The 25,170-nt window shown below is 41.8% G+C and overlaps 1 non-coding gene across 1 annotated transcript; it reads right to left on the bottom strand.

Moving 5' to 3' along the window:
- Nucleotides 1-622: 622 nt before the first annotated feature.
- Trnas-cga (transfer RNA serine (anticodon CGA)) lies at nucleotides 623-697 on the bottom strand. The gene has a single exon. It is a non-coding gene; the product is annotated as a tRNA-Ser (tRNA).
- Nucleotides 698-25,170: the final 24,473 nt, after the last annotated feature.

Genomic DNA, 25,170 nt, shown 5'->3' on the forward strand with positions numbered 1-25,170 from the left:
ACTATGCTTTCTACTACATTTCTTCTAGCTACTTTTACACAAATATAATTTTTTTCCATGTAAAGGGAAGCTGAAAGTAAAATGTATGCCACAAACAAAAAAGAAATAAAACAAAACCAACTAATGAAAGATCTGGATTACAGTTACTTACAGAAAATGTAAATCCTAGTAATCTTATTACAAATATTGGAGATATTATGTATACAATTATTTCGAATGATAGTTCCATTTTGCGATAATATTATGGTTCTTTAAAAAACAGAGTTTACAGACCGTATTGGAAAATTTCTTGTAAAAAAGCTGCCATATGGTAGTCTTAAAAATTCGTGATTTATTACATTCTTATGTACAAACAATACCTGGCATTGAACAAATTATTAAAAAAGATATTAAAATATTAACTAAAAATATAAAAAACCTGTTGCTCTTCCTTATAAAACAGAATGAGCAGATATTAAATTAGATACATACTTAAAAGTATTACCAGGTATTTTAGAACAACTTACAAAAGAATATTATTATTATTGGCTTTAGACATAATGTAAGACTTCACAGACATTTTTTAATGAACGAGGAATGTGCAAATATTTAACAATTAAACTTCCTGGCAGATTAAAACTGTGTGCCGGGCCGAGACTCGAACTCGGGACCTTTGCCTTTCGTGGGCAAGTGCTCTACCAACTGAGCTACCCAAGCACGACTCACGCCCCGTCCTCACAGCTTCACTTCCGCCAGTACCTCGTCTCCTACCTTCCAAACTATACAGTATCTCTCCTGCGAACCTTGCAGAACTAGCATTCCTGAAAGAAAGGATATTGCGGAGACATGGCTTAGCCACAGCCTGGGGGATGTTTCCAGAATGAGATTTTCACTCTGCAGCGGAGTGTGTGCTGTTATGAAACTTCCTAGCAGATTAAAACTGTGTGTCGGGCTGAGACTCGAACTCAGGACCTTTGCCTTTCGAGGGAAAGTGCTCTATCAACTGAGCTACCCAAGCACGACTCACGCCCCGTCCTCACAGCACTTGCCCGGGAAAGGCAAAGGTCCCGAGTTCGAGTCTCGGCACAGCATACAGTTTTAATCTGCCAGAAAGTTTCATAACAGCACACACTCCGCTGCAGAGTGAAAATCTCATTCTGGAAACATCCCCCAGGCTGTGGCTAAGCCATGTCTCCGCAATATCCTTCCTTTCGGGAGTGCTAGTTCTGCAAGGTTGGCAGGAGAGGTTCTGTAAAGTTTGGAAGGTAGGAGACGAGGTACCGGCAGAAGTGAAGCTGTGAGGACGAGGTGTGAGTCGTGCTTGGGTAGCTCAGTTGGTAGAGCACTTGCCCACGAAAGGCAAAGGTCCCGAGTTCGAGTCTCGGCCTGGCACACAGTTTTAATCTGCCAGGAAATTTCATAACAGCGCACACTCCACTGCACAGTGAAAATCGCATTCTGGATTTAACAAATAATTACAATTTTTGAATGCAAGGAGGGTTTTAAAAGTACTGTAGATAATAGTTTGAAATGATATCTTGGATAAATTCTAATTCTAGATTAAAAACCTACAATACATCGATTTGCAAAATAACACGTCCAGGAGTAAATAAACAACTTCATAACCATACTATATATTTTGTAAATTGTCCTGGCTAACAATAAAGAAATATTTTCTTCTAATTTAGCTGAAGAAAATGGAATTGCAAGACCAGAAGCAATAATTTATAATTAGAATGACACAGAGTTCCAAAAAGAACCGGAATTTAATACATTAACAGATTGTTAGAAGTAATGAAAAATAATAGCAAACGTTTCAGGAAAGATCCTTTTTATTGTGTTCCAACAGCTAAAATACAGGAAAAATTAACAGATTTGTTACAAAACAGTCATCATATTATTTCTGATGATCTTCTACAATATGCCTGTTGGGATAATATAAATACTAAAAAATTACCAGGAATACAAGTAAAAATTGGACAAAAAAGGAAGGGGAAGCATAAAACTGTCTACATACAATTCATCTACATTTAGTTTTAACTATCTGCCTGTTAATTGTACAGACATTTTCGAAGAGACAAGAAATATATTTTCTGTAAACCAAAACTTTTTATTAAAGCTGGAGAAACTAATTTTTTCTAAATCCCTTAGAATAAGTTTTCCATTATATCAGTATCAAAGAATTTGGACTAATAAAAATAAACAATATTATTCAATTTGAGTATAGAAAAAGAATAAATATTTCCCACAAATTTTATCCATATTTCATTAGAGAAATTAAACCAGTTAATATATATTTATAGTCTACTAAAAATGAGAACAAGAATTAGAAAATTTAGGTATGTAAGAAAGAAAACTAGAATATTTGGGCAATACTGTATCTTTAAATGCAGAATACAAAAATATTTTGGAGAAGGAAAAATAAAATAAGAAATGCCAAAGAAAAAATAAGAAATTGTTGTAAATGAAAGTAACTAAATTTCCCACAATTAGGGATTATAAAATTTACGCTTTTATGGTAAATGAAAAATCAAGTGGACATATGTTGGTGTTTTAGGCGAAAAAAATCTGTATATATGATTAAAAGAGCAAATAAAATAAATTTACAGATATTAAGAAAGATAAAAATATTCTTAGAAGTAAAGGACATATTTGTGTTCATATAATACACTCTTGGAAATTGAAATAAGAACACCGTGAATTCATTGTCCCAGGAAGGGGAAACTTTATTGACACATTCCTGGGGTCAGATACATCACATGATCACACTGACAGAACCACAGGCACATAGACACAGGCAACAGAGCATGCACAATGTCGGCACTAGTACAGTGTATATCCACCTTTCGCAGCAATGCAGGCTGCTATTCTCCCATGGAGACGATCGTAGAGATGCTGGATGTAGTCCTGTGGAACGGCTTGCCATGCCATTTCCACCTGGCGCCTCAGTTGGACCAGCGTTCGTGCTGGACGTGCAGACCGCGTGAGACGACGCTTCATCCAGTCCCAAACATGCTCAATGGGGGACAGATCCGGAGATCTTGCTGGCCAGGGTAGTTGACTTACACCTTCTAGAGCACGTTGGGTGGCACGGGATACATGCGGACGTGCATTGTCCTGTTGGAACAGCAAGTTCCCTTGCCGGTCTAGGAATGGTAGAACGATGGGTCCGATGACGGTTTGGATGTACCGTGCACTATTCGGTGTCCCCTCGACGATCACCAGTGGTGTACGGCCAGTGTAGGAGATCGCTCCCCACACCATGATGCCGGGTGTTGGCCCTGTGTGCCTCGGTCGTATGCAGTCCTGATTGTGGCGCTCACCTGCACGGCGCCAAACACGCATACGACCATCATCGCTGAAGACGACACGTCTCCATTCGTCCCTCCATTCACGCCTGTCGCGACACCACTGGAGGCGGGCTGCACGATGTTGGGGCGTGAGCGGAAGACGGCCTAACGGTGTGTGGGACCGTAGCCCAGCTTCATGGAGACGGTTGCGAATGGTCGTCGCCGATACCCCAGGAGCAACAGTGTCCCTAATTTGCTGGGAAGTGGCGGTGCGGTCCCCTACGGCACTGCGTAGGATCCTACGGTCTTGGCGTGCATCCGTGCGTCGCTGCGGTCCGGTCCCAGGTCGACGGGCACGTGCACCTTCCGCCGACCACTGGCGACAACATCGATGTACTGTGGAGACCTCACGCCCCACGTGTTGAGCAATTCGGCGGTACGTCCACCCGGTCTCCTGCATGCCCACTATACGCCCTCGCTCAAAGTCCGTCAACTGCACATACGGTTCACGTCCACGCTGTCGCGGCATGCTACCAGTGTTAAAGACTGCGATGGAGCTCCGTATGCCACGGCAAACTGGCTGACACTGACGGCGGCGGTGCACAAATGCTGCGCAGCTAGCGCCATTCGACGGCCAACACCGCGGTTCCTGGTGTGTCCGCTGTGCCGTGCGTGTGATCATTGCTTGTACAGCCCTCTCGCAGTGTCCGGAGCAAGTATGGTGGGTCTGACACACCGGTGTCAATGTGTTCTTTTTTCCATTTCCAGGGGTGTAGTTCGAAACATAAATTAGAAATTTTTACTAATCCAGGAAATAACCATTTCTACAAACAGGAACAGATGGTTTTTCTATTTTTAAATGATACTCATTTCCCAAAATAATTTATTTAAAAACACTACCAATTTTCGTAAACAAAGAGAGTTTATTGCATAAAGAAGAAGATTAAGAACAAATTTGAAAACATAAAAATGGCAGAAATATTGGGAAATATAAACATAATAAAGATTGTAAACGATTAGGAGACCTACAAGAAGGATTAGGTCTAATTATTTCTAATATTACCATTGTAAATTATTGTGGAACAGATAGATATATTTTGAAATTCGAAAATACACAAGTCTTTTATTGTTCTAACTACTGGCTGGAACAAGAAATTCTAGCTAAAAATAGACCTAAATTACAATATTAATGTTAAAGGAGATAAAATTAAAAGAACACCAAAAAAACAGAAAGATTTGTGTTTTTTCTTTAAATTTTAATCATTTCGAATTTTTCAGGAATAATTATATTATTCTTTTTACAATAATTTAACATTAGTTTCAGATAATCTTCATTAATACCAAATAAGCTTTCTATACACTTAAAAATATAATAACCTCCAAAAATATAAAAAGTATGTTTTAAATCTCCATCTTATGTACAATACATGTGGTAAACATTATATGCTACTAAACTAAATTATGACAGAATCCATTTTTCTAATAATCTCTGTAGTTATATAAATACATACATCCATTGCCCAAGTTGTATACCTTTGGATATAATTAGTTTTTCCATTTGTTTTAATTAATAAAACGTCTGAGGTAAGACTGTAGCAATTCAGAGCTAGTTTTTTAGAATGGTTATAATCAGATAGTTAATACTGATCATGTGCTCAGAGGTGAAGAAAGCGAAACCAATTCCCTGAGTCATGCATTAATATACCTAATGATTAAGCTGTTTGGTTTTTATAGAAATTCTCTGTTACAATCGTATTCTTTTTAAATCATTGCTCAATTTGTAGCGTATTATTGTTCAGACCAATGTTTTGCATAAATATCATGCGAAGTTTTACTCATTCTTTTGAATGCATACTTCATTCTAAGTTTTTTGTCTTGGAACATCATTTCAAAGACATATTTATTCTCCCCATCCCACCCTTTAACGAAGGTTTATTATTACACATTACCACAGTGTGTCATTTGGTGTTCAACAGTTTGAATACTCTGGAAATTTTATTTTAAAACAGAAATTTAGGTTATCCATTGCCTGTTTGCTGGTTGCTGTTGTGCTTTCGAGAAATATGCAACAATGTTGTCAAAAAGCGAAGTAAGCGAAAATTTTGATTAAGGCCAGATAATTGTTTTACTTCAGTTGCACATTTACTACAAAGACAGTTGAATTCAAATTAGGTTCTGTTTAATCAAACGTCAGCAGGCGTACTCAAGTTTGTGGGTATACAGTTTTAGTAATATGTAAACTCTTTATAGTGTGGAAAGGTAAATTTTGGCTAAATTTCCTACAGAAACACATAATGGGGAAGTTACAGAGTCTCCTACTCGAATTTCTGTCCTGTATATTACAGACTGGCGTGATACGCCGCATCTAGCATGGATCGTACACTGCACATCCTCAAATCGGACAAAATCTCACGTGACATTTGGCCACTCGTTTTACGTGTTCGTCACTGGATACAGCGGAGCCAGAAGGTCGAGTCTCCAAACAAGAAGTAATTACTCTTGGGCTACAAGTCTAGCCGTGCTTCGTTTTACTAATAACACACTAGTTTGTGTGCAGGCAGTTTACATCCTGTTGGTCATTTCGCTGTGCCTGGCAGCCGGCCTGCACTCGTGGCGTGGTTTGTGGCGTAGGTCTGGGCGACCTATCATTCGCTATCTGCACAGACCGCGCGGCGTCAGATCGCACTTGCTGATACCACAGGCTGGGCCGTTTGCGTGTGGTCAGCAATCGATTTCAGTCGCAGCATAACGTGTAACCTCGTCGCCCATGCGTCATTCTGCTTCACAGTTTGTTAGCTGATCAGAAGATTAACGCTATTCATGAACCAGAGCATTTTTTTTCAACAAAAAATCATCTTGGACTCAGAGTTACGATAGAATCTTTCATTGCAAATTCCCAAAGAGGTTACTGCAATCAACGCATCTTGATATCTTGCGTTGAAACATGACTGCTCTTTTGTCGGGTGCCATTGGAAGAGAAAATAATAACAAAGAAAAAGGTAGAGAAAAGTGCTCGGAATACACTCTTACTCCCCTGCCGTTCTGTCTGCATATCGAAGAAACAGTTACGATAATAGAAGAGAGATACAGGAGTGGAATTTAACATCGCATTGAAAGGATATCAATGATAATATTCGATGATAACATTAATACCCTCAGCGAAGGCCAGGAAAATTTTCACAACCTACTAAATGGAATGAACGGTGTGCGTAACACCAAATATATATTTGGAGTGAAAGCGCTTCTACCTCTTATCGTTTCACTTAAGAGTGCATAGTACTTATGACACCCGTATTAATGGCCTGTAAACATGGCCCCTTTCAGTAATATTGGACCCGTGACTGCACAACAATGTAGCCTGGCTGTTGTTAATAAAATATGAGGAAGTACATACACCTTCATAACGCAATTCAGTATGTGGAGCCGGTTCTTTTAACATGTATTAAAGAAAATCGACTGACGATCAAGATCTTCAGTGGTTCTAACACAAACTACAAGTGTTAATGCTACCCTCTAACAGAAAAGACACAAGCAATACAGGAGTGACTGTATGGCCTAACACATAACACTAAGTCGTGTGAACCACAAAAAAGTTAAAATCTTGTTGTATTCACGATTGTAACGCATGTCTTGAAGTTTCCTGCAAATGAAACCCACCTTATTTGCCTGAAAAATTGCACGTGGAGAGAAAAATTCCGCAGAAGATTGTTTATAGCAGGATACTGTGTTGTACCTAGAGGGTAGCGAGCTCAGGAACAGACGATGCTTTTTGGTCGTACTGATTTTAGAATCACATGGAGGAATGCGAACTAGAGACCAGCATAAACACTTTCCACAATTTTCTACAGTTTTCATTGTTGAGGTTGTGTTTTGTGCAGTATTTGTAAATACACTACACAGTACTCGCATACTATAAAAATAGGTTTATGTGTGTGTGTGTGTGTGTGTGTGTGTGTGTGTGTGTGTGTGTGTGTGTGTGTGTGTGTGTGTGTGTGTGTGTGTGTACCCACATATCCGAAACCACTGGACCGATTTCAAACGAACTTTGTGTACATTTGCCATACCGTTAGGCAACAATAGTTGTGGGGGTAATATTCAGCTACCTATCAAAGGCGCGGTGATGAGGGTGAGAAAGGAGCGTTGTCCACAGAGAGTGAATTCCCAGAATTTATTCACCCAGTATTTCAGAATGAGAGCCCTTAGTGACTTGCAACAAACTTTACACACAGTTTCAAACACTGAAGAAACTTTTTCTCGCTGACAACCCCTTGAAAAATGCTGAAGGGAAAAAACGTATGTCGTTTACTAATTTTCCATTGTCCAGTCAGTAAAAGGACAGCATTAGGCACGACATTATACTTCATTAAATCTTTACTACTAACACATTCACAACACATTTTGCATACACTACGCAGTTATACCAATACAAAATTATGTTATTGTAAAACACGTAATGCAGGAGATGTGATATCATAGTGAAGCGCGTCAGAAAGTGCGGCATCGCGCATGATGTTTATATTATTCCTTCGTTGCAATGAACTCCGTCCGTAATACATTTTGTAGACACGATCCACATATGCCACGGAATGTACTGACAAATGTATATTATTGTCAGTCACATACTTCAGGAAATATGACGTCATAAACCTTAAGCGCAAGGCCAGATGCTGCGTATAATGAGCGTGGGCCCACAGCTGTAAAATACCCTGTCAATGTTGGATTCTCTGCTAGCAACATATTTAAGCTATTTGGAGTATATTTTTAATTGTTCAGTTATAGAAGTTTAACCAGCCGCTGTGGTCGAGCGGTTCTAGGCGCTTCAGTACGGAACTGTGTTGCTGCAGTCGCAGGTTCGAATCCTGCCTCGGGCATGGATGTATGTGATGTCCTTAGGTTAGTTAGGTTTAAGTAGCACTAAGTCTAGAGGACTGATAACCTCAGATGTTAAGTCCCATAGTGCTTAGAGCCATTTGAACAGAATTTTATGTTGATGAAAGTTTCATACATTTTTAAAGCTAGTTGTGTAATGTGTGGACGGTTAAACCATAGTTCATTGCTCGTGGACCATTTTGTATCTTGAAACAGAAGAATGTCTTTCACCATGGAACATGTGATATTTCCAAACTAAATGAGTTTCTTTAATGTCTAAACATTTTACCAGCCTTGAAAATGGAAATTTGTACTATTTCCAATACGGCCACGACTGTCTTTCTTCAGGGCGCAAAAACTTGGAATTCGCATGGGGCCCACATGTTGCCAACGTTAGTTGACTATGCTGCAGAAGTTTCGTTGTGACGCACTTACACAGACTCCATACAGTCCTGATCTCTGGTTCAAATGGCTCTGAGCACTATGGGACTCAACTGCTGTGGTCATTGGTCCCCTAGAACTTAGAACTACTTAAACCTAACTAACACACATCCATGCCCGAGGCAGGATTCGAACCTGCGACCGTAGCAGTCGCACGGTTCCGGACTGCGCGCCTAGAACCGCGAGACCACCGCGGCCGGCCTGATCTCTCTCCATGTGGTTTCTATAGTTTTGAGCCCTAAAGAAAGGCAATCGTGACACTCAATTTGTTTGGATGAAGAGGTGCATGTCTGCGTACAATCATGGATTTGTAGATTAACAAACAAATTTTCCGTGAAGGAACTGACCGTATTATCTCCCAGTGGGATAAATGTATTAACAGTTACGGCGCTTACTTTTGAAATAATAAAGAGTTTACCTACTTTTTTCCATATGTTTCGTTTTCATTTGACTGCTTCTTATAGTTGATATATGTCCCACCGAATATACAACACTACCTTCAACGAAACATTATACAAGTTGTACAGGTTAATTACCATATTTTGCAACTTAATGAAGGTCTTATTAAGACTAGAAGCGTTTCCCTTTATTCTAAAGCACCTTCAGTGATCAGTTTTCTTATTGTATACTTCATCCTTCTTGTTCTTCCATATGTATGTTTTGGGTTTTCAGCACACAGCACTTTCACTGTACTAAATACTCACGTCTCTGTGTTGAGTAGAACTACTGTCATCTCGCCATTTCGTGTGTTTTGTATTTAAATGCAGAATGATGACGACAATACCGTACATTATTGTACACATTCTATGTCTGACTTTGACTTATGGCTTAGAAATTTTTCAATAGTAGGTTCAATATTTTTCGTCTCGTATTGATCGAAAGCCCTTACATTTTTCATCTTTATCATTCCGCATGTGAAAGATGTGGTGTCACCGCCAGACACCACACTTGCTAGGTGGTAGCCTTTAAATCGGCCGCGGTCCGTTAGTATACGTCGGACCCGCGTGTCACCACTATCAGTGATTGCAGACCGAGCGCCGCCACACGGCATGTCTAGAGAGACTTCCTAGCACTCGCCCCAGTTGTACAACCGACTTTGTAGCGATGGTTCACTGACAATATACGCTCTCATTTCCCGAGGCGATAGTTAGCATAGCCTTCAGCTACGTCATTTGCTACGACCTAGCAAGGCGCCATTATCAGTTGCTATTGATATTGTAAAGAATGTACAGACAAGAGCTACGTTCAACATTAATGGATTAAAGTTAAGTATTCCACCAGCTACATCCTTTTTTTTCTAGTCTAACTTGCTTGTCCTGTTCCAGACCTCACGCCGGCCTGCGTGAGCTAAAACGCGTGCCTTTCGGCTTCGTCTTACATTAGTGGGTTGGCCCTCTTGCCAATCCACAACAAAAGACAATTGGAGTAGAGAGCTTGATTTATGTTATGTATTGTGTAGAATTAAACATAATTTTTCAAATAGAAATTTACCTGTACAGTGTAAGCACAAAACCACTGAAACTGAACTTCTGTTGCTGGTTGCTGCAAACGCTGGGAGTTATCACCTTCAGAGCAGCATATATACGTATAAAGACGATTGTCTCGTGGTCTAGACTCTGTTACACGTTTACACAGTTTTTGGCATTTCACTATTTAAGTGAAGTAGTACTATCAGTGACACTATTTAAGAGAAGTAGTCCTATCAGTGACACTATAACACACTCCCCGCCGCCGTTGGATAAGCAGCTGCAGCAGCAAGTCGTATACTCCTAGCTCACTCATTTGTTACATAGTTTAATTCTTAATTTCTTTGCGTGTTTTTGGTACTTGCATTGTTTGATACATAAATTTCGGGCGTATTATAGTATTTGAGAGTTGTAGCATCGCGTTTTAGTACCTGAATAGTGTAAATTCGCGTAGTCGTTTGTCTTCTGTTTTTGTTTTGAACGGCCAGTGTCGGTTGGTCACAGTCAGTGTGCTCCCTGCCGCCGTTGGATAAGCAGCTGCAGCAGCAAGTCGTATACTCCTAGCTCACTCATTTCTTACATAGTTTAATTCTTAATTTCTTTGCGTGTTTTTGGTACTTGCATTGTTTAATTCATAAATTTCGGGCGTATTATAGTATTTGAGAGTTGTAGCATCGCGTTTTAGTACCTGAATAGTGTAAAATCGCGTAGTCTCCTTCCGCTGTCGAGCAGTGTGTCAGCAGTGCGCAAGTAGCAGCTTTACTGCATTTACTAGGCAATCTTGTATTTTAATAACCGTTTAAATTTTGTCGATTTGTTTGCGCTCTATGTAGATTAGTTCAGACGCTCTTTGCAAAACAGTTTTTAGCATGGATAGGGACTGCAACTGCTGTGTTCGGGTGCAGGCTGAGTTGGCATCCCTTCGCTCCCAGCTTCAGGCAGTGTTGGCTTCGGTCACACAGCTTGAGGCTGTTGCCAATGGGCATCACTGTGGGGGTCCGGATGGGGGTTTGTCGGGGACGGCCAGCTCGTCCCACGCATCCCCCGATCGGACTACGACTGTGGTTGCCCGGGATACTGCCCGCATTGAGGCTGATCCCTCACCTGTGGTAGAGTGGGAGGTCGTCTCAAGGTGTGGCATGGGGCGAAAGACATTCCGGAGGGCTGAACGGAAGGCCTCTCCAGTTTGTCTGACGAACCGGTTTCAGGCTCTGTCTCAGGCTGATACTGATCTTTGGCCTGACATGGCTGCTTGTCCTGTTCCAGAGGTTGCCCCTCAGTCTGCAAGTTCCGGGCGGTCGCAGAGGGTGGGCTTACTGGTAGTTGGGAGCTCCAACGTCAGGCGCGTAATGGGGCCCCTTAGGGAAATGGCAGCAAGAGAGGGGAAGAAAACCAATGTGCACTCCGTGTGCATACCGGGGGGAGTCATTCCAGATGTGGAAAGGGTCCTTCCGGATATCATGAAGGGTACAGGGTGCACCCATCTGCAGGTGGTCGCTCATGTCGGCACCAATGATGTGTGTCGCTATGGATCGGAGGAAATCCTCTCTGGCTTCCGGCGGCTATCTGATTTGGTGAAGACTGCCAGTCTCGCTAGCGGGATGAAAGCAGAGCTCACCATCTGCAGCATCGTCGACAGGACTGACTGCGGACCTTTGGTACAGAGCCGAGTGGAGGGTCTGAATCAGAGGCTGAGACGGTTCTGCGACCATGTGGGCTGCAGATTCCTCGACTTGCGCCATAGGGTGGTGGGGTTTCGGGTTCCGCTGGATAGGTCAGGAGTCCACTACACGCAACAAGCGGCTACACGGGTAGCAGGGGTTGTGTGGCGTGGGCTGGGCGGTTTTTTAGGTTAGATGGCCTTGGGCAAGTACAGAAAGGGCAACAGCCTCAACAGGTGCGGGGCAAAGTCAGGACATGCGGGGACCAAGCAGCAATCGGTATTGTAATTGTCAACTGTCGAAGCTGCGTTGGTAAAGTACCGGAACTTCAAGCGCTGATAGAAAGCACCGAAGCTGAAATCGTTATAGGTACAGAAAGCTGGCTTAAGCCAGAGATAAATTCCGCCGAAATTTTTATAAAGGTACAGACGGTGTTTAGGAAGGATAGATTGCATGCAACCGGTGGTGGAGTGTTCGTCGCTGTTAGTAGTAGTTTATCCTGTAGTGAAGTAGAAGTGGATAGTTCCTGTGAATTATTATGGGTGGAGGCTACACTCAACAACCGAGCTAGGTTAATAATTGGCTCCTTTTACCGACCTCCCGACTCAGCAGCGTTAGTGGCAGAACAACTGAGAGAAAATTTGGAATACATTTCACATAAATTTCCTCAGCATGTTATAGTCTTAGGTGGAGATTTCAATTTACCAGATATAGACTGGGACACTCAGATGTTTAGGACGGGTGGTAGGGACAGAGCATCGAGTGACATTATACTGAGTACACTATCCGAAAATTACCTCGAGCAATTAAACAGAGAACCGACTCGTGGAGATAACATCTTGGACCTACTGATAACAAACAGACCCGAACTTTTCGACTCTGTAAGTGCAGAACAGGGAATCAGTGATCATAAGGCCGTTGCAGCATCCCTGAATATGGAAGTTAATAGGAATATAAAAAAAGGGAGGAAGGTTTATCTGTTTAGCAAGAGTAATAGAAGGCAGATTTCAGACTACCTAACAGATCAAAACGAAAATTTCTGTTCCGACACTGACAATGTTGAGTGTTTATGGAAAAAGTTCAAGGCAATCGTAAAATGCGTTTTAGACAGGCACGTGCCGAGTAAAAGTGTGAGGGACGGGAAAAACCCACCGTGGTACAACAACGAAGTTAGGAAACTACTGCGAAAGCAAAGAGAGCTTCACTCCAAGTTTAAACGCAGCCAAAACCTCTCAGACAAACAGAAGCTAAGTGATGTCAAAGTTAGCGTAAGGAGGGCTATGCGAGAAGCGTTCAGTGAATTCGAAAGTAAAATTCTATGTACCGACTTGACAGAAAATCCTAGGAAGATCTGGTCTTACGTTAAATCAGTAAGTGGCTCGAAACAGCATATCCAGACACTCCGGGATGATGATGGCATTGAAACAGAGGATGACACGCGTAAAGCTGAAATACTAAACACCTTTTTCCAAAGCTGTTTCACAGAGGAAGACCGCACTGCAGTTCCTTCTCTAAATCCTCGCACAAACGAAAAAATGGCTGACATCGAAATAAGTGTCCAAGGAATAGAAAAGCAACTGGAATCACTCAACAGAGGAAAGTCCACTGGACCTGACGGGATACCAATTCGATTCTACACAGAGTACGCGAAAGAACTTGCCCCCCTTCTAACAGCCGTGTACCGCAAGTCTCTAGACGAACGGAGGGTTCCAAATGATTGGAAGAGAGCACAGGTAGTCCCAGTCTTCAAGAAGGGTCGTCGAGCAGATGCGCAAAACTATAGACCTATATCTCTGACGTCCATCTGTTGTAGAATTTTAGAACATGTTTTTTGCTCGAGTATCATGTCGTTTTTGGAAACCCAGAATCTACTATGTAGGAATCAACATGGATTCCGGAAACAGCGATCGTGTGAGACCCAACTCGCGTTATTTGTTCATGAGACCCAGAAAATATTAGATACAGGCTCCCAGGTAGATGCTATTTTTCTTGACTTCCGGAAGGCGTTCGATACAGTTCCGCACTGTCGCCTGATAAACAAAGTAAGAGCCTACGGAATATCAGACCAGCTGTGTGGCTGGATTGAAGAGATTTTAGCAAACAGAACACAGCATGTTGTCATCAATGGAGAGGTGTCTACAGACGTTAAAGTAACCTCTGGCGTGCCACAGGGGAGTGTTATGGGACCATTGCTTTTCACAATATATATAAATGACCTAGTAGATAGTGTCGGAAGTTCCATGCGGCTTTTCGCGGATGATGCTGTAGTATACAGAGAAGTTGCAGCATTAGAAAATTGTAGCGAAATGCAGGAAGATCTGCAGCGGATAGGCACTTGGTGCAGGGAGTGGCAACTGTCCCTTAACATAGACAAATGTAATGGATTGCGAATACATAGAAAGAAGGATCCTTTATTGTATGATTATATGATAGCGGAACAAACACTGGTAGCAGTTACTTCTGTAAAATATCTGGGAGTATGCGTGCGGAACGATTTGAAGTGGAATGATCATATAAAATTAATTGTTGGTAAGGCGGGTACCAGGTTGAGATTCATTGGGAGAGTGCTTAGAAAATGTAGTCCATCAACAGAGGAGGTGGCTTACAAAACACTCGTTCGACCTATACTTGAGTATTGCTCATCAGTGTGGGATCCGTACCAGATCGGGTTGACGGAGGAGATAGAGAAGATCCAAAGAAGAGCGGCGCGTTTCATCACAGGGTTATTTGGTAACCGTGATAGCGTTACGGAGATGTTTAATAAACTCAAGTGGCAGACTCTGCAAGAGAGGCGCTCTGCATCGCGGTGTAGCTCGCTCGCCAGGTTTCGAGAGGGTGCGTTTCTGGATGAGGTATCGAATATATTGCTTCCCCCTACTTATACCTCCCGAGGAGATCACGAATGTAAAATTAGAGAGATTTGAGCGCGCACGGAGGCTTTCAGACAGTCGTTCTTCCCGCGAACCATACGCGACTGGAACAGGAAAGGGAGGTAATGACAGTGGCACGTAAAGTGCCCTCCGCCACACACCGTTGGGTGGCTTGCGGAGTATAAATGTAGATGTAGATGTAGATACCGACCTAAATGCTGTACCCTTGTAGGATGGGCAACCGGCAGAACCATTGTGAAGCACGTCGTCTGTGGCGTACAGTATGATATTGGCCCCACTGTAAGTAGAGCAACGCATTTCTTCCTTGCGGAAATAGCAGCAGGAAGATGAAATACATAGCCATCCCAATTAACTTGGCTGCGTATTGTAGCGGTAGGGACAAATCCATTGCTCTTAATCCGTTTTCAGAAGTGGATGACCTATTCCAACCCCCACTCCTTCCATCGTTTATCATCTGTCTGTTAATTCTAGTGAAAAAATCGACACTGGTGAAGAAAGACTGCTGGAATACCGGCACATGACGCCTGCGAGTGGTAACTATATTCACATACATAAACTCTGCCTTCAGTCACAACTCAGAATGCTTTTGTGCACGAACTAATTCAAATCCTTGCGGAGGCATCACCTAGGGACCTGATTTATACAGCATCCCTCCTTACGATATCGTGTGTTAGTAATTGTTTATGCAAATGCAGTTCCATAAATGAGAAAACACTACATGATTTCAAATATCAATACTCCACCAAAGGATGCCATAGAAAATCCGAAAATGTATAATCATGGCCCCAAATGTCATTCTTATTTGTGATTAAAATGATTTCTTTTTACATTCACATATTTATCAATTAAGAAGGGATTAAGGGTAGAAGACTTCAACCAGAGGCTTAGAAGGTTCCGTGACATGGTAGCCTACTACTTCTTAGGCGTGTGCCATTTGGTTGGGAATTTTAGGATCCCTGTAAACGCGTCAGGTATTTACTAAATATCAGACGCTGCTAAACAATTAGTTGGCTGTGTGTGTGTGTGGTGCATGCGAGGTTTGGTGACTCTCCATACAATCCAGGTAATTACAGTTATAGGACCCCTCAATGGGTTAGTGTAAGATTCAAAGAAACGCCCTTCACAGGTTAGAATATTGCAGTGCAGGTGATCAACTGTCGCAGCATTCGCAACGAAGTACCAGAGATTGAAGCAATTCTAAAATAAAGTGGGTCTCATGTTAAACTAGGTACAAAAAGGTGGCTGAAATGCGAAATTTATAGCAGCGAGATTTATTAGTAAACGTTGTAGGACAGGCTAATGAGAACTAGAGGTAGTGCAATCATCACATGCATCTGCTGAAATGGAGATTGAAGCTGCATACGAGATTCTTTGGGCAACACTAAGCGTCAAGAATAGACATGAACTTTTTATCGGATCTTTTTATTGACAACCAGACTCACCCCAAATGTAACACATATTTAGAGGAAACCCCAACAAATAGTTCTAAGTCTAGGGGACTGATGACCTCAGATGTGAAGTCCCATAGTGCTTAGAGCCATTTGAATCATTTTTTGAAAGAGTTCGGATAATTAAACTTTTCTAAGTGGCTGGCGTGATAATTCGTCACAAATAGTACTAAATGCCTTCTCTGCAAACAATCTAGAACATATAGCCCACTCATGATGGAAACATATTAGACCTAACGGCAACGAATATGTAAGTACCTTACCTCTTTGAGGATATGCGCATTTAAACCGATATCGGTGATCATGAGGCAGTTTTTGCAACGTTGATCATTGAAAAGTTCGAAGGACGACTAGAACAAGTAGAAAGGTGTATATATTCAGCAAGCTATATAACGAGGTAGTAGCATAAATCTCAGTGAGGGATTTGAAACATTTACGTTTTGACAGAAACATATAGTAAAACTATGAAGTGTAGAATAGTTGACGAAACGTGCATACATATGTACCTAGTAGAACAGTTCTTGATTTTTTTTTTTGGGGGGGGGGGGGAGATTCTCCTTAGTATACAGAATGTGTAAAGAAATTTGTAGAGAAACAATGACCACTCTACAGTAAAATACAATATAAGGCTATATACAGAGAAATACTAAACAAAACGTGTTTGTATGTCGAAAGGCCAATGCGTGAAGCATTTCATTACTACAGTAGTACAATCGTATCGAAAGACCTGTCACCAAACTCAAATGCTGGTCATATATAAAGGCCTTCACTGGCACCAATGTTGTTCAGGTACAGAAGGGTGGCACACAAAGTGAAATTGAGGTAGCAAAGCAAAATGGTGAGGCTACACTCTGTTTTCAGTTATACTTTACAAAATAAAATACTGCCCGAGCTTCATTTTGGCATCACTGCAAAGATGACGTTCAGAAACAGCTGAAATTGCTAAAACTGAAGAAAACTCCAGAGTCTGGTGGACTCTGTCTTATTCTAGACAGAATTTGAGAGTGAACTATCTCCTCCTTTAACAACCAAATCCCTCGTACAAAAAAACTTTTCCTGTTAAGAGAACATAGGCCACACTCGGCAACATTAAGGGTAACAGAGATGATACAAAACTACACTCCGATATTTTTAACGTCTGTCCGGTTTAGAATCTTAGGTACATTCTGAGTTCAAAAGCAGGGGATACGTTGAACAGAATGACGTCCACCAATCAACCGGCGTGGATTCCAAAACCCAACTGGCATTCCTTTCACTCGATATCCGGGAAACCACAGATCGAGGCAGTCAGGAAGATGCAGTATTTCCTGAATTCCAAAAAGCATTTGGCTTAGTGAAACAAGGACTATACGGAGTATCAAACGAAATTGTTTTAATAAATAGAGGATTTCTTGGTAGTGAGGACGCACCATGCTATCTTTTGAAGTGTGTCATCGCACAGTGAAAATGTAACTCGCGTGTCTCAGGGAAGTGTGTTGAGACCCTTCCTGTTCATGCTGTCCATTAATGACGTGACAAGCAATATTAAACGTAACACCAGATTTGTTGCAGGTGGTGCATGTTGATAAGGTGATTCAGCTGCCTCTACCTATAGGCTTTATGCAAACCACAGCATCTTCGAAAACTGCGTGCAAACTAGATCCTACTGAAAAAAGAAATTAAATTTCGCCATAGGTCACAGTTTTCAAATTATTCAAGAGAAACCAAAAAAAAAAAAAAAAAGCAGCCCTCAAACGCGTTTTCTTGAATAGCACGAAAACTGTGTCCTCCTGCGGAAACTTATCCCAATACAAAATTTAACTACATTAAAGTTCCTTCAAGAAGTTCCTGTTCATTGTTCTGTGGGACTAATAGTATGCACGAAGAGACGAAAGAATATGAAAATCATGTGCGTAGTTTAGAAGGTGTTACTGGTTGCATAAAACCTATAATTAGGGACAGCTGAATCACACTGTATAAAGAATTGTCTGGAAACGCTGCAGAAATACAGAGTCAGATCTTGATAAGATGTTTTAGATGTGTTTAGACGATTAAGTTTTATATTTCACCATGAACAAAATATTGCAGCCTATGAAAATGTCAGCAAGTCACAGTAGCATGCCCGCCCGGCTAGCCGCACAGTCTAAATTGTTGCTTCCCGAGAGGAAAGGCGTGCCGGTCCCCGTCGGCGATTGCTGCGAAAATACTGTCTCCACTTTTGTGTACACCATAACTACACTACCACACAAACATTGGGGTTTATACTCTTCTGGTATGAGACCTTCCCGGGGGGGATCCACGGGGGGGGGGGGGGGGGGTCGAACCGCACAATAACCCTGGGTTCGGTGTGGGGCGGCGGTGAGTTGTGTGGCCTGTTGTGGGGTTGTTAACCACTGAGGGCTACGGCGGGGCGAAGCCTCTCCATCGTTTCTAGGTCCTTGGTTTAACACAAAAAATATTCAATACACAGTAGCAATCAGTCAACTTTTACAAATAACTGGATGTAACAATTATTAGGGATATAAAGTGGAATGGTCATATAGGCTGTGTTGGTAAGAGAATACAATCAGTCTTCAAAACTAGATTAGCTGCAAAACACATGTCCGACCATTTCCTGGAAGATTGCTCAAGAATCTTGGCAACACGAGTGGCTTCAGGCTTGATTGACCCATTTTGAGAAGCTGAAAGTCTGAACTGATAGGCACTTGGAAGTAGCAGAATATACGAGGTGCGACAATAATGAGACTGATTTTCTTTGGAAGATGTGGCAATCCAGCAGGCTTGCATAGGCACAATATCTTTGACCTTGTCTGTAAGCTGCTTCTAGTCCAAGCGGAACACCGATGCAACTGCTCAGTCGTGAGTTGTACTGTAATAAGCTAACACGTGTTTGTGTCTCTGGTCACGGAAATGGACGACCATCAACCTCACGGACGGATGTCAACTTGGCCAGGGTACGTGAACTCGTACGATCTGATCTAAGATTCTCCGTGAAAATGATTGCAGAAGAACTGGACATCAATCGAGAAACATTTCGTCTAATAATAACTGAAGATCTTGGTATGAGAAAGATTTGTGCAAAAATTGTCCCCAAAAATCTTCCACCACAACAGCGAGAAAGACAGAAAAATAGTCTCAAAACAAATTTCAGTACTACCACAGCCACCTTAGATATCGCTCCGTGTGACTTTTTTCTATTTCCAAGAGTCAAAACGGCTATCAAGGGACACCATTTTCAAACAACACAAGATGTCCAAAAAGCTGTCACGTCCTGGATGATATTACAGAAGATGAGTTTCAGACATGTTACCATCAATGGCAGAAGCGCTGGAAAAAGAAGCGCTGGAAAAAGTGTGTGCAATCAGAAGGGAAGTACTTTGAAGGAGACAACACTAAACTTGACTAAAACGGTAAGAAATATTTTTTTCACATCAGTCTCATTACTTTATTGTCGCACCTCTTACTACAACTCCTTAAGTATCGCTTCTATAGAGATCAGGAAGTTTGCAAGTAATTACAGCCCAGCTTCCCTCTCTGGATTGGATGGGTAATGGTACAAAGGTAATTACGATTTAGCATGTACTTCACAGTGGTTTGCAGAGTAGTTAGCAGATGCGAATGTAGACTAATGACTCTAGTTTCCTCAGTGTGGGAGTTTTCATAATCGTACTGGTGTAACTGCGTGCCGCACCGGTCCTTCGTAATAACGGCCAGCCGATCTCTCCCTGTGATGTCGTGTGTACTTTAGGTGACACGCGGTAGCCGCCCAGTACATCCACAACAGGGCGTGCTACAAAAGCAAACACTGCGTCATGCCCTTCGGCGACACCATTTCTCCCGTCGGTCGCTGGCAACATTGCGACTACGGAACTATAACTTCGTTACCGCTGATACATTCCTAGAAATGTGACCATCTCATTTGTATACAGAAAAGTTTTGACGACTGGAAATCAAAGAACTGTCGAAAGATTAGAGGAATATCGCGTATTTTCTTTTCTTTTTTTCTTCCTTTCTTTCTTCCTCACCTGTGAGAAGAATATTCGCTAGCGACATGTGTGCTGTGAATCGAATATTGAGGATAACTGAAGATATACTTAGATGCCATCAACCACATTTTTGCTTAAATTGGTGTTTGATGCAACAGTAGCGAATTTTCAAGTATCAGCTGGCACCTAATGTATGGTTAAATGTACGGGAATTGTAAATACCTACATCCAAATCTACAACTACGCGAGCCACCTCACGATCTGTGGCAGAGGGTACTTCTGATGCCAGTATCAAACACCCTTCTTCCCTGCTCCGTTCGTGAAAGTTTCGTGCAAAATTTGCCTCCATACGAACACTAGTGTCTTACTTTCTGGTAGTAATAATTATGCAAGGCATATGTGAGAGAACGTAACACACTTGTTGGAACGTACGCTCTCGGCATTTCACCATTAAACTGCAACCAGAATCTGTTGAGTAGGAGGGTAGCTAAGGTGAAAGGCAAATCGCAATGACGTTTTTTTATTATTAGGAATTCAAATCTATTTCAGTGAAAGATAAACAACGCATGAACAACAAATATGAACTATAAGAGCTTATTTTCGTTGCTTTAAATTATATTTTAGTATAATTCAGCACTTTGCAATGTATGGTTATACGCAATACCTTGGGGTAAAAGCAGGCACTCTGTAGTCACGAACGGGCAATGTTATATTTTCCGTCTGAGGCATGGGACATGCCGATACTCGTACAAGTCCTCTTCATTCCACTCAGTACAACATTCGTGGGCCCACTTCTTACACTTTAAACACTTTACCCAACCATTTCACTTTCCGTTCCCGTTTACATGATTAGAAGCCTAGTTTGACAAGGAGGACCACCAACAACTATGTCTGCTAGGAAGACATAAATCCAGTCACAAATCTGGTCTGATATTTAGTAAGCTTGTATGTTGTTCACTGAATGGAAATAAGTAACTGTATCCGGGCACCTGATGCGAAAGGTGTTGAACGTGTAAAACTGATCCTGTCATACCGATAATTTCAGTTTTGTATATCTTTGCATATCCAAGGGCCATCCATATTCCAGGTAATAAGTAGTTCTATTAGAACCGTAGGCATGTGCTATAGACCATGAAAATTTAAAAGTCAGACGGCGATCATTGTGTCTAAACTAATCTCAAATAATTTTTATTATTACTTTGAGACTAGTTTATACGTTTAAGTCACCGTCGGACTTTTAAACAAGTTTCGGCCGCTTTCGGTGGTTTTTCAACAAACCGCCCGGTTGTGACCATTTCGAAAGTATCATACCACCAATCTTTTTCCCGGTGAAGGAAATAAGAGGAAGGTTCAGGACTGGGATTAAAATTCGAGATCATTGCATAACTCGGTTATAAATGAAAGTTATTAATTATAAGGAGCAAAGAGACGTAAAGACACGAGCCTAGACAGATAGGCACGATGTAGTACTTACGGCAATTCGCTAACCCCAGCATTGCGCTACAGCGCTCTATGAGCATCACCGTCCACCTACCAGTCAGTTTCCCGATAATTACCGAAACCAACGGCACTTTGACACGCGGCAGATGCAACCACAACCCTGCAACAACCCCTTTTTGGTGCGAATAGATACTGGCACCCAACCAAGCTAAGCACACCTCGAAACAGAGAGTCATCAACGGCCACTGTGAGGTCGTCACCGCACTGTCATAGTGACTGGACCACCTGAAAAGTGTCTCCAGCCGCCATGTCATAGGCCAGGAGACTTTCTGAGGCCCTCCTAACCATCAAACCACTGGGGCACCCGATGGACCCGCCGGTCCGTGGTTAGCTCTTTGTAGTAGACTTCGCCACGGCCGCGGGGGATTAAGCATTCCGCACTTAGTGAGCCATGGCAACCTACCGCATCAGCCCTGATACAGCTCTGCCTCTGACTGAGACTGTCTAGCTGGGACTGTCTACGAGGCAAGGTCGCGTCAAACCTGGGTCGTATTGAGCACCACAGTGGCCGGAGTCCTATTGCAATAACTCGTTGCCATGGGAACCGTGGTTCGAGACCTACCTCGTGTTTGAACTACCACCTTCGAGCGGCTTCTGAGTCATCCCGACTCACCAGTCTCCGTCACAGCTTGCGCACACCTCTCCAAAAGTGAGCTGTACAACAAATTATTTACAAAAAATTAGAAATGCAAAGTTAGTGCTTCAGGGTGTATCCGAATATCATCAAAAGTTTCCAAGACGTAAAAAAGGAAGTCATCGGAGAGTTAGGAGTTTTAAAAGAAACTTTCTATATAACAGTGTTACAGACAGTGTAACTCGGGTTAATATCCAATATTAATAATTATGTTGAAATTTGAAAGCGGTCTCAGCAGGATTTAGCGGGAAAGATGCTGACGAAGGGGCTAACTGGTGTCACGTAAGACACTACATACTACAGCCCTTCATGACCGAGTAAGCCAGCACAAAACGCGTTGCGGGGCGAGCACAACCTAAATGGATAGACTGCCCGCACGGGTTATAATGGCCGAGCGTAGAAGTCATGACCGAATCATAGGTGATGTCCACTAAGATGATAAACGTGTCTTGATCTGCGCGCATCTGCTGCCAGCACGGGCTTCTGATTCGTGACGTGTCTGTCCATAATCATGCAGCATGAGAAAACCCGTGCGTAGACAGGGGAGTTTGTAAAAAAGCGAATTACGGAATAAATTTCTGTCGGCATAGGATGAAAACGACAAGACCACTGGATAAGTATCGCGCATAAACTGCTTTGTGTTTCCAGTCGGGAACAATTCATTTAACCCTAGAACACTAAAGGGTGGGATGCTAAATGGCTACTAACCTATAGTCAATATTACTACTTACAGTTTATTCAAAGGAAGACATAATTTTTAGGTTATGCATTAGTTAAATGCAATTATTAGATCTGCAATGGAATTTTACAAACCAAATTACAAAATGTCCTATTTTATACCTTCTGCAGTAGTAAATATTACGACGGTTTAGTAATATAGCGGTAAAGAAACACAGCTGTATGGAATCTCACACTGAAACAGCTTCTTCAGTTATAACGGCGGTAATATAAAACAGTATAACAGCAAAATGCTTTGCAATGTGTGCCACAGGTATAAGACCTTTCCATGCTATTTCTGGTGAAGGTTTCGATGAACTACGCCAAGAAGGTCTGGATGCACATTGTGGAGAAGTCAGATGTCATGCTACATCCGTCACCTAGAAGCAGACTTCTTAAAGAACAGCTCGATGGAATTTTAAACAGAATAATGCCTTCTGTTACGAAAGAAGTTTTTAATAAAACATGCGCTGCATCAGTTAATATATGGACTGATTCACACAGTTAGCACGTTACATAAATACGGGTTGGTCTCTTGTGAATAGTGTTCTACTTATAACTTAATCCTGGACGTTAAGAAGATGGGACTAAATACAAAAAAAGAAACATAAGATATGACTGACTGGAACATTTCAATGGATATGTCGCATTATTTTGTTATTGTCACAGACCAGGGTGCCAATATAACAAAAGTATTGAAATATAAGAAAAAGGTCACTTTGTGCTGCTCATTGTATTAACATAGCTCTTGATCGAACTTTCAATGAAGAATCTTGTTAATTGATACTCTGAAGATTGCATCATTAGTAAATACTGGAAATCCATTGTGCGGACATGGAGAAAATAACGTCTTCTTATCTCTGATATCATCATAGAAACAAGAGGTCAGTACATCCTGGAACAGCCAGTAACCTACGCTATAGTCCTTACAGACTCAATATAACGGAGATGATGCTGTAGTGATGGGAAAGAATTACTATTACAGGTTACACGTTACAGGCACGAGATTGTGAGTTTGAAGAAAGAATTATAGATTTCCTGAAACCATTCAAAGAGTGAACTGATGACGTAGAAGGTGAAAAATAACCTGTAATCGTTTCTCGAAATTTCTGCAACAAGTCACCTTTTTTTCTTATTTTTTTTTTTATTATTCCATTAGAGGTTTCGAACCAAATTGTCTGCAGTAGCTGTGGCAATATATACAAACGAAACATGTAAGCACTGAGTGTGGCGAGAACTATTCACATGATGAGACAGATTTTGTTGCTTTACTTATGGTGTACCCCCCTCCCCCCCAGCCCCCTACGAACCATGGACCTTGTCGTTGGTGGGGAGGCTTCCGTGCCCCAGCGATACAGATAGCCGTACCGTAGGTGCAACCACAACGGAGGGGTATCTGTTGAGAGGCCAGACAAACGTATGGTTCCTGAATAGGGGCAGCAGCCTTTTCAGTAGTTGCAGGGGCAACAGTCTGGATGATTGACTGATCTGGCAATGTAACACTAACCAAAACGGCCTTGCGGTGCTGGTACTGCGAATGGCTGAAAGCAAGGGGAAACTACAGACGTAATTTTTCCCGAGGGCATGCAGCTTTACTGTATGGTTAAATGATGATGGAGTCATCTTGGGTAAAATATTCCGGAGGTAAAATAGTCCCCCATTCGGATCTCCGGGCGGGAACTACTCAAGAGGACGTCGTTATCAGGAGAAAGAAAACTGGCGTTCTAAGGGAGAACGTGGAATGTCAGATCCCTTAATCGGACAGGTAGGTTAGAAAATTTTAAAAGGGAAATGTACAGATTAAGGTTAGATATAGTAGGAATTAGCGAAGTTCGGTGGCAGGAGGAACTAGACTTCTGGTCAGATGAATACAGAGTTATAAATAAAAAATAAAATAGGGGTAATGCAGGGGTAGGTTTAATAATGAATAAAAAATATGAGTGCGGGTAAGCTACTACAAACAGCATAGTGAACGCATTATTGTGGCCAAGATAGATACGAAGCCCACGCCTACCACAGTATTACAAGTTTATATGACGACTAGCTCCGCAGATGAAGAGATTGATGAAATGTATGATGAGATAAAAGTAATTATTCAGATAGTGAAGGAAGACGATAACTTAGTACTCATGTGTGACTGGATTTTGATAGTAGGAAAAGGGAGAGAAGGAAACGTAGTAGTTGAATATGGAATGGACGTAAGGAATAAAAGAGGAAGCCACCTGGTAGAATTTTGCACAGAGCATAATTTAATCATAGCTAACACTTGGTTCAAGAATCATAAAAGAAGGTTGTATACATGGAAGAAG

The sequence above is a fragment of the Schistocerca nitens genome, chromosome 4, assembly GCF_023898315.1.
Source record: "Schistocerca nitens isolate TAMUIC-IGC-003100 chromosome 4, iqSchNite1.1, whole genome shotgun sequence".
In the NCBI taxonomy this organism is placed as follows: domain Eukaryota; kingdom Metazoa; phylum Arthropoda; class Insecta; order Orthoptera; family Acrididae; genus Schistocerca; species Schistocerca nitens.